Here is a 9,465-nt window from a genome sequence, read left to right as displayed (position 1 = left end):
AGAAGATTCACAATGGAACTTCGCCAGATAAAGTGTCGAAGCACTGGAAGCTACTGCAGGTTTTTCACCGTATCCACTCTCACTTGCAGACCCTTAAAACGATTAGATTTGTTCATGTTAGAAGGAAGGCAAATATGCTTGCAGATCGGTTGGCCAACGAAGGTGTGGCCAATAAGGACAGGGACTCTCGGCATGCATGGGAGTTGTTACCTGAAGGGAAACTGCGAGAGGATTGTTTCATCCTGGCAACCAAAGATTGGGATTTATGGAGGAACAGTGTTGATCGAAGGGATTCGGGAGATAGAAGTGAGGATGATATCACCTAATCCATCCTACGATCTTGGGATATGGTTGCTCTCCACAACTTTGTTAACTTTTGGATGAATGAGGAAGGTTTCAAGTCGGACAATGACACAGAACAGACTGCCTAGGGATATTTGGCTCAGCGGGTTTCTGTTGGCGACTCTAGGTGGAAGGCTCAGCAAGGTCTACGGGAATGTTCTGGCTTTTTCACGAAACCACGAACTCAATACCATAAGTGGTATTTCGCGTGGGACTTAGATGGCTTCTGGTATTTTGGCAGGCGCATGCGATTCCACTCAGTGGGTAACATGTGGCATCGAGAGGTGAGAGAAAATCACTCTCATCGCGCAGTTAACCTTTGCGCTTCTCGTCCATGCGATATCCCCAATGACTATTGGATCAAGATTATGTATTCGACGGCTGAGATGGGTCGTGCTTGTTGCCTTAGGGTTCCAGACCTATTTCTATTTATTGGACCCAGTTTAGAGTTGCGGTCGGGTCCGTTTGCGAGGGGCAGTGGGGTCCACTGTGGGTCCCTATATGGGCCCCGGACTTTCCACGAAACCATGGACACAAAACCCCAAAACCTTATGTGGCACATCGCGCGGGACATGGCTGGTATCTGGTATTGTGGAAGTGTTGCAGTAGGAACCACTTTGAGCTGTTTGTAAGAATCTTGTAAGCTTCAGTCCCTGGTTTTTTGCCGCCCCTACTGTCTGGGGCACTCTGTATATTATGTAATTTGATCAGATTAATAGAAGGTTCATCTCTTACTTATCAATATATATATATATATATATATATATATATATATATATATATATATATATATATAAAAGGAGTGAGTCAATAAATATATAAACTTCATAAACTAGTTCATTTTTTTATTAAGTAAAATACTCTATATATGTGTGTGTCAAATTCAAATAATTTAAGTTATCTTAAAATAAACCAAAATTGCTATCCTTGATCGGGGTGAGAGACAACATAATGGCCTCGGTGGGATCTGAGCCAAGGACGGTGCATTATTGGAACATAAAGTGAGGTGGTTGGATGACGACCTACATTTACCTTCTTGCATGTGAAAGGTGGCATTGTTCATGGTAAGCTATCTTGGGAGGTGTGGGTTTAGATTATCAAGCTCAGCTCTGTGGTTATGCTCCAAAACATTTGTTTGCTCATCGATTATAGTTAAGCGCGTTCTCCAGGTTTCAAGAGCAGTTGTGGATGGGTGGCTCCTTCGCATCCTTGACTCCCAGTCGGCAAGCAATCAGTGCAGGTATGCTTTTTTCGTTAGCCCTTATCTCACCCTCTTAGGCCTGGTTATGTGTCTTTGCTTGAACATTCACATGGTTGTTTCAAAATTGAGGAATTGGGAAAGTTATGGGGATCCTTGAGTCATTTTTGAAGCAAGCTTTGTCAATTGTGAACCCAGTCTCATGTTTCTTGACAATCTTTTTGCGCACTATGGAATTCTTCTTTCCATGATGGCTCAACATTTTGTCATTATTTTCGAGGTTTTATCTAATGTTCTAGGTTTACGAACTTATAAAAAAATCGTCTTGTTAAGGATTCATTAATTGCTCTGAGTGGCTTGGGTTAATTGGGTGAATAATATCCTTGTTTGGCGGATAACTTTGACTATAAAGGGTTTTTGGGTTCTTAAGGCAAACAATTACAGCTCATTGGGTCATGGTCAGGTCAAAGTCGTGGTAGATTTTGTGTTTTCTGACTCTATTGCTTATTATCATATTGTATCATGTTTTCTTATATTTACAGGCACATACCACCTCCGTCCTGGTAAAGATCATGTGCTTCCCTGTCTCTTTGCGGGTCGGGTGTTAGCTCGGTCGGGTTTTCAGTTGGTTGTTATCAAATTTTTCTGGTTCTGGTTCAGTGTACCCCTACGTGGTTTGCAAGTCAGCCCTATGGCCTGACCCGCCTCGCATAAAAGGAATACAAGTCGGTGAGGTCAGGCTCAAGGACGTAGCAAAGGTCGAGGGTATGGTAAAGGGAAATCTCAGGATCTACTAGCCAGGGGTAGAGGGCGTCGTGGCATAGTAGGGAAGACACGAGAAGTCGGTCAAGCTTACCACTGTAACATGCCTCCTCCTATCTGTTAGATGATATCGAGTTGGGAATTAGAGCTAAAGAAAAAGTTGAAAACAATGATTTGGACTTGGAAGAATGGCAATCCTTAGTCCAAGATCTTGGTCAATCTCGTGGTGAATACACCTAATTCCAATAGACGGTTTATCTCTACTGGCTAATAAAGAACATTGTGGCCAAAACAATTGGGTCCAATTCAGTTGGGCCATCCAAACCAAATTTTGATCTCTAGGAAATTCACAGGGAATTTCAATTAATCTAGCATCAAATCCAACTCCAAAATGTTCACCTCAGTCGGATCGAGAAGCACATCTCTTGCTTCCCATATACAGATTTGTCAAGTTCTAATGCCAAAAATCTGACACCTATTAACTCTTCTGATGAGTAATTGGTGGATCAACATGGTCATGTTTTGTGAAATTTTGAGTAGGGAATAGGATGGCTTTACAATTATTCAGTTTTTGTCTTAGATATGTAGCTATTAGGAGTATTAAGGATATTCAAACATATATTGCATTATTAGACAATCTGAAAACATTTAAATTTTGGATGGCTTATCATGCAGTTAGATGGCCAACATATCTGGTTTCCCAATGGGCATGTTGCGACCATCTAATGCTTGTTGGTTGTGTATGTATACCTTGTCTGCTTTTGAAATGAAATAGAAAGAATCTGCCAAGCTTACAAAAAAAAAAAAACTTGAGATACTAGTCTCATGGTTATACTTTTTTTGCTGGTTAAATTCTCTATTGCCTCAAAATTGCTTCCATGTTTGTCCTGATCTCTGTCATGGTTTGCCACAAGGGAAACTGGACCAATGATGATGGGAGTAGCTATCAATCATCCAAAACCATCGAAAAACTATAACTAGACTATGTCGAAGTTACTGACATGTAATATGACATAGTTACAATATATTGTTTTCCAATTATAACTCGCTATACATTTTCTAAAAGTAACTAATTTATTGAAATCAAAACATAAGCTTGAAGGTTGGGCTAACATCAATTGTTAGAGGATGTTACTGGGGTTGGGTCATAGGCACTTGTTCCCGTTGATGTTGGAGGTTTGAGACCGCATTATAGGTGACCTTCTATATGTACCAGGTGGGCGTCGAGGTTGACTAAGCAAGGGTGTTGGTGGCGTTGGACTCATTGGATTTCATTAAGGCATGCAATAATTTCATTGCAACCCTCATACTTTTCTTTGGGCGCCCTGCCTAGGAGCATCTTCATTTGCTAGTGAAGGGTGATGAAATTGAGGTATTGCTTTTGTATTTCCCTGGTATGACTAGGATTTGGAACCCAACTAACCATTTCTACTTGAATTTCATAGTCACAATAGGCATGACGATCATTAGTGGTTAAGGCTTCATATTGACAAATTTCCTCCTGGAAGTGGATGAATGGAAGATAGGCGTGGTCGTCTGGGATTGTGTTTGAGCCTGAGGGCCATGACAAATAGACCCTCGGGGAAAGCACATATGCTGAAGGGGCATAACACTCGAAATAGAAGAATGCACGGTGAGAGAGAATCCCTAGTGGACGAATAGACCAGTGAGACAAATCAAATGAAACCAAGACAAAAGCGAAATAATCTTCACTCTTTATTTCCAGGTTGGAGTGGGATGGGATGAGCTAACAATATAAAAGAAGGTGTGTGTAGAGGGTAGCTCTGGGCAGGGTCAATCAACCAAAAAACCCAAGACACTCCAATAAGTTTCAACACCATCAAGACACCCTATAGACCAAAAACCAAATTCCACCATGTGTATAAAAATAGGCTAAAGATTTTTCTAAGAGTGAACATAAAAGAAGTTACCCCAATATTGGTGGCACCCCAAACGTTGAAGTATTGTAGACGAGACACTCTTATCCTTCAAATTCCATTAGTTTCAGAGCCAACCACGACTGGGATAACTTCCCAAATTTCAAAACTAGCCACCACTATGACTGCTTCCAAGCTCAAAACTCAACTTAATGTCACAGGGGGCGTACAATGAAGTTCAATGCTTGGGGGATCAAGACCTCCTTGCTCTAGTACTTCCAAAAATCCAACACCATGGTGGAAATATCCCACCTACGGCTGGGAAACACCATTGTACCTACAAAAAAACACAAATTCACGACAAAAGATCCAAGAGCTCATGACAAGAATGGGAGCTGTCATCTTCATGTGACGAAATGGGAAGTCAACTGGGATGTATGAGTGTATGGGATAGGATAGCCACACCATCCCTCCTTTTTAAGGCAAGGAAATCTCAATTCGATTGACATATGTGAGTGTATGGGGTGGGATAGCCACACCACCCTCCTCTTTAATGCAAGGAAATGCAGTGGGGTGGTGAGTTCACTCCTTTGTCCATTAACGTGGTTTACAACACCCCAATCAGGAACTCATGGTTAAATTATCTATTTATTAAAAAGAATTATGATTTTTTATAAAATTCCAAATTCCATCTATATATATATATATATATATATATACTAGTATAAAGTAAATTTATTTATTAATTAATTACCTTTCTATGTAAAATTAATTAATTATATATTAAAAAAAGCAAATCTATGCTTATTAGTTTACTTTATTATAAAATAAATTATAAGTGTAGTCTAATTTATAGACTAAATATTTCTTTTCACGAATCCCGTGATACAATTTCAAGCGAGAATATGATTTTTTGATGTTTAAAATACATTTTTGAATACATAAATAAATTTAGCACCCTAAAAAACTTTGGGATATTAAAATTCTATAAATTAAACAACTTAAACTCAAGTTTTTAAAAATTTCTACCAAAATTTAATTAAAATTAACCAAAAAAATATAATAATAAAAATAATTTCTTCTACAAATTAAAGTGCACTTAAATTATATATTATTATTATTATATATAAACCGAACTAGTTTAAATTTTAGTTTAAATTTCATTTTAAACCTGAAAACGTGCACAGAAATCGAGATAATTAAATATAAAGCATTTCATGTTTTGTCAAAGCTACAACAATGACTAGAGAGGCAAAGAGGACCAGTTCATCTCTTTTTAATATCGTTGTCTCCTTAATTTTAACGTGACGAAAACGGAGGGGAACATGGGTAAATTATATAAAATTACTATCATTACTGGCAGTGAGATTTAATATTAATATATGATAAAAAATGATAGAAATTATTATTTTTAATTTGCTGGAAATTATGGTTATGAAAGTGTCGATATATCATTGTTTTCCTTATTTAAAAATTAATAATATTTTCTATATTAATTAAAAATTGACATAGTTGCCCATTTGTATGGTTAACCACATAAAACCAAGAAATGACAAGCGATGGAAGTGGTCATTGATACTACACCTCTAGAAAACTATAAACTAGAGAAATTAAATTGGAGGGCCATCCCTTGTAGTTATGCTCCTTTGGCTCCTCGTGTGCACTAAGATGGGTATTAATATAAATATTGAAGATTTTTTTGACCTCGAGCATTAAATTTTCGATTTATGTATGCAACTTATATAAAATAGTCTTTTGTGGGTCATTTTTCTCTTTAATAATTTACACAATAAATATCTTGTTCATTTAGTATAATTCTTGTTTGAGGGTAACCAAGATCAAGAATCTAATTTTTAAAATTTACCTCTAGTCACTCTTTGGTAAGTTATTGTCTTTATCTTCTTTCCCCATGTTATTTACATCTCTTTTGGTGTCTTGAGAAAATTTATGCTAAAAGTTAGAGGCAACACCGATGTCATATAACTAAGCCCAAGTAAGGCATCCAAGAGTTTTAAAGGGAGGGGAGGGACTAGTTGCCAAAGGAGTACATTTGTTAGTGTTCCTTTTGCTATGTATAGGACCAACAATGATGTTGATTAGTTTATTACTATAGGCAAAGTGAGACGAGAAGCAAAGGGGAAAATACTAGTGATGAAGAGGCTTAGGAAGAGTTCCACCCACGATATAAAAAGAGCAATAAACCACAACAAAAATCTACAAAGAGGAAGAATCTATAGGAGGGGAATGCCCAAATTCCAAGTATTGATCAAGCTTTTAAAATATGGGAGATGGTCTAGCCTTTTGCACAACGAGCTCTATAATCCCTATCAACAATAACCCTACCCACAACAATGAGGACTAGAAGGTGTTGGTGCCAATTGAAATACACCCCAAGCTCATATAGGGATAAATATTGTTGCTATTGAGGGATATTATATCAGTGAGGATCTATGATAGAACCAAATAGAAAGAATATGCATTACGACTTGAAAAAAATGGAGGCACTGAGGTTTGAGGTACATATGCAACAAGGTGATTTTCCCATAAACCACTCCCCATTGCCTAGGAAGCTCATATTCTTCTTTACCTAACCTTGGATATAAGGATAAAGCAAAACCAAACAAAAACCTATATTGTGAAAACAAGGAGAAATGTTTTGACCAGGAGAGATGAAACTTGCCTTCAATTGCACATTTCAAGTTGAAATTCCCTAGTCTCGGAGCTAACGATGTTATAGATTTCATTGCGTAGTTTGTGTGTTCAATGTTACCATTACCTATAAGACCCCCATCACCAACTTGTTCCATGATTGTGAGCTATCCCATTACCTCATCCTCATCATATTATTGTAAGCACTGTTAAGAACACCCATTTCAATCATTACAACCTCTATACCTGGATAATACATTCAAGAACATAAAGGGACTAAAGGGTGTGATTAATCATGGCCTCTCCTAGTCACATAGTAAAGGTTATATCTCCCGCATTCGACACCCCATCCGAGAAAAACAAGATTAAAATCTAATGTATACTAATTTTATCGATTTAAAACACTTATTGTAACATTTTTGGTCAAAAATACTAATTTCCCTTTCTAATATTTTGAAATCCAAAAATCCCAAAATACAAATGTAAATTTAAATTACTTAATTATATTTAAATAAAAACTTTATAAACACCATATTATTATTATTACTACTATTTTTAACAATAATGGGAATATTTGTATTGATTCAAATTTTGTGCTTGGATCATAGTGAGTACATTGGGGATTAAATTTCATATTTTCCTTCAACTTTAGAAACGTCTAGGGGTATCTGAGTCAAAATTATCCTCTAAAGAGGAATACAACAATAACTAACATAGTATAAGTCTTTGGAGGTGAATACCTTCCAAAAGGACCCCAAAATTAAACAAAATCTACAATACATGCAACCCACTCAAGGGTATAATCCTTAATTATGTTATACTTGACCAGATCCACAGGCTCATTCAGGTATGAGCAATGGATTGCATTTGATCCATTGAAGCTAGCAGAGTCCTGCATGTTTAGAATTAAAATATATACTAGGGAGTGCAAATCTTGAGCCTATTGATGAAGGTGACTAATTTCATATTCTTGTTTCTCCATTTTAACTGTAAGTTCCAACTTGAGGTCTATTGCATTGGAGGCAGAAACAAACTGTTCATTATGGTGTAATTGAAGTCTCATTATGTTAACTTGCATATCGTCTAAACAGTCATTGCATCGGACAATAGCATTGTTGAGTTTTCTGGCCATTGTCTTCCAAACCACACACAAGGAGACACAAACAAGAATATATGTTGGTCCAGTGACTATGACTACTAAACCCTCAAGTATACTAGTTGCTCTGAAGGGCCCAACAGAGAAGAACACCCATGGACTACTAACCACAAAACAATATAAAATATAGAGTGATTGCGATAGTTGTAGAAACATGGAAGCATACTCTTCGAGAGACTTGAGGCAAAAAGAGAGGGTTGCTAACTCTTCTTACACCAAAAATAAATTTATCCAAGGTCTAGAGCACCCTAAGAACATCAAGACAATATCTTCATTCAATATGACCACAAAACATTGTGCGCAAAGCATCCATGCATAATTGAAATCCAATTCTCTTAACTTGATATTGCTTAGGACCAGAGATTTGAAAAGCAACAAATAATATATTAAGGTTACCAACATGAAAACAAAGGCACCGTGAGTTTCCCGAAACTGAGCATTTTCATTGGCCGCCAACTCACTTATGGGGAGAAGCAACCACAACACTGCAATTCTTCCAATATCAAAGGGTGCGATGATGAATTCATCATTGCCACAAGAGAATCCTGATGGAATGAAAATCCTTTGGTCTAGCCCAACACTTCCACACACCTTGTCCATCATGTCATAGCAAAGGTTCATTAATTTACCATGACTTGGGATGATTTTATATAGATTGAACTTGTGGCGACTCATATTGTGGGCTAAAAATAAGATAGTCTCCATGACAAGATTTCAATGAGAGTTTGAAATGGTACATATGAAGGAATTGCATGCAAAATGAAGCCTCATGGGGGTGCCATGTATAAATCCCCCCCCCCCCCCCCCCCCCTCCCATATTTTATATTTTTTATATTTTTTCTCATAGTGTTATAATCGTAAATGATTACAAAAAATGTGATATAATGGTAAATGGGAAAACAACAATGTTAGTGAATCTTTATCTCTTTTCATGTTAACATGTTTTATGAATATTTTTCTCTACACTTTGAATAGGGTGCATGTTCTAAAGAGATGTTTTATCATTTTATTATAAACATATTAATGTACAGACTAGAGTAAAAAATATTAATAGGTCATCCTCTATTTTCGAATCACGCCAGGCTTGTAAGGGAGTTTGTTTTGTTGAGTAAATACATATTTTTATCTTTTACATGTGAAATAAGGATATATGGTTCTCCTTGGTGTGAATATTTAGACAATGGGAAGACTTATCATAACTCAATTGTAAACCAATAATGGAGACAACCTTCCGAAACTATTATCCAAAAACATGAACTAAATCAACACCATTATTCAAAGAAAACCACGCCACTTGAAATAACCAATTGATGGTTTGTGAGTGGGGTAGGCTTTCACTCCTACCAAATTCCTCTAGTTCCCAGGCCTTTAATATGTTTCCTTACATCCATAGAAGATGAGCTATTAGCCAATCAAAAGCAATTTTAAGTCATACTCCAAGACCAATAATTTTTGTGACTTTCCTTAAACAAGTATCTTTT

This window comes from Pinus tabuliformis, chromosome 8, assembly GCF_031772625.1.
Source record: "Pinus tabuliformis cultivar Carrire ecotype Pingquan chromosome 8, CPIR1, whole genome shotgun sequence".
Lineage (NCBI taxonomy): Eukaryota > Viridiplantae > Streptophyta > Pinopsida > Pinales > Pinaceae > Pinus > Pinus tabuliformis.
Note: the sequence above shows the minus strand (reverse complement) of the source record.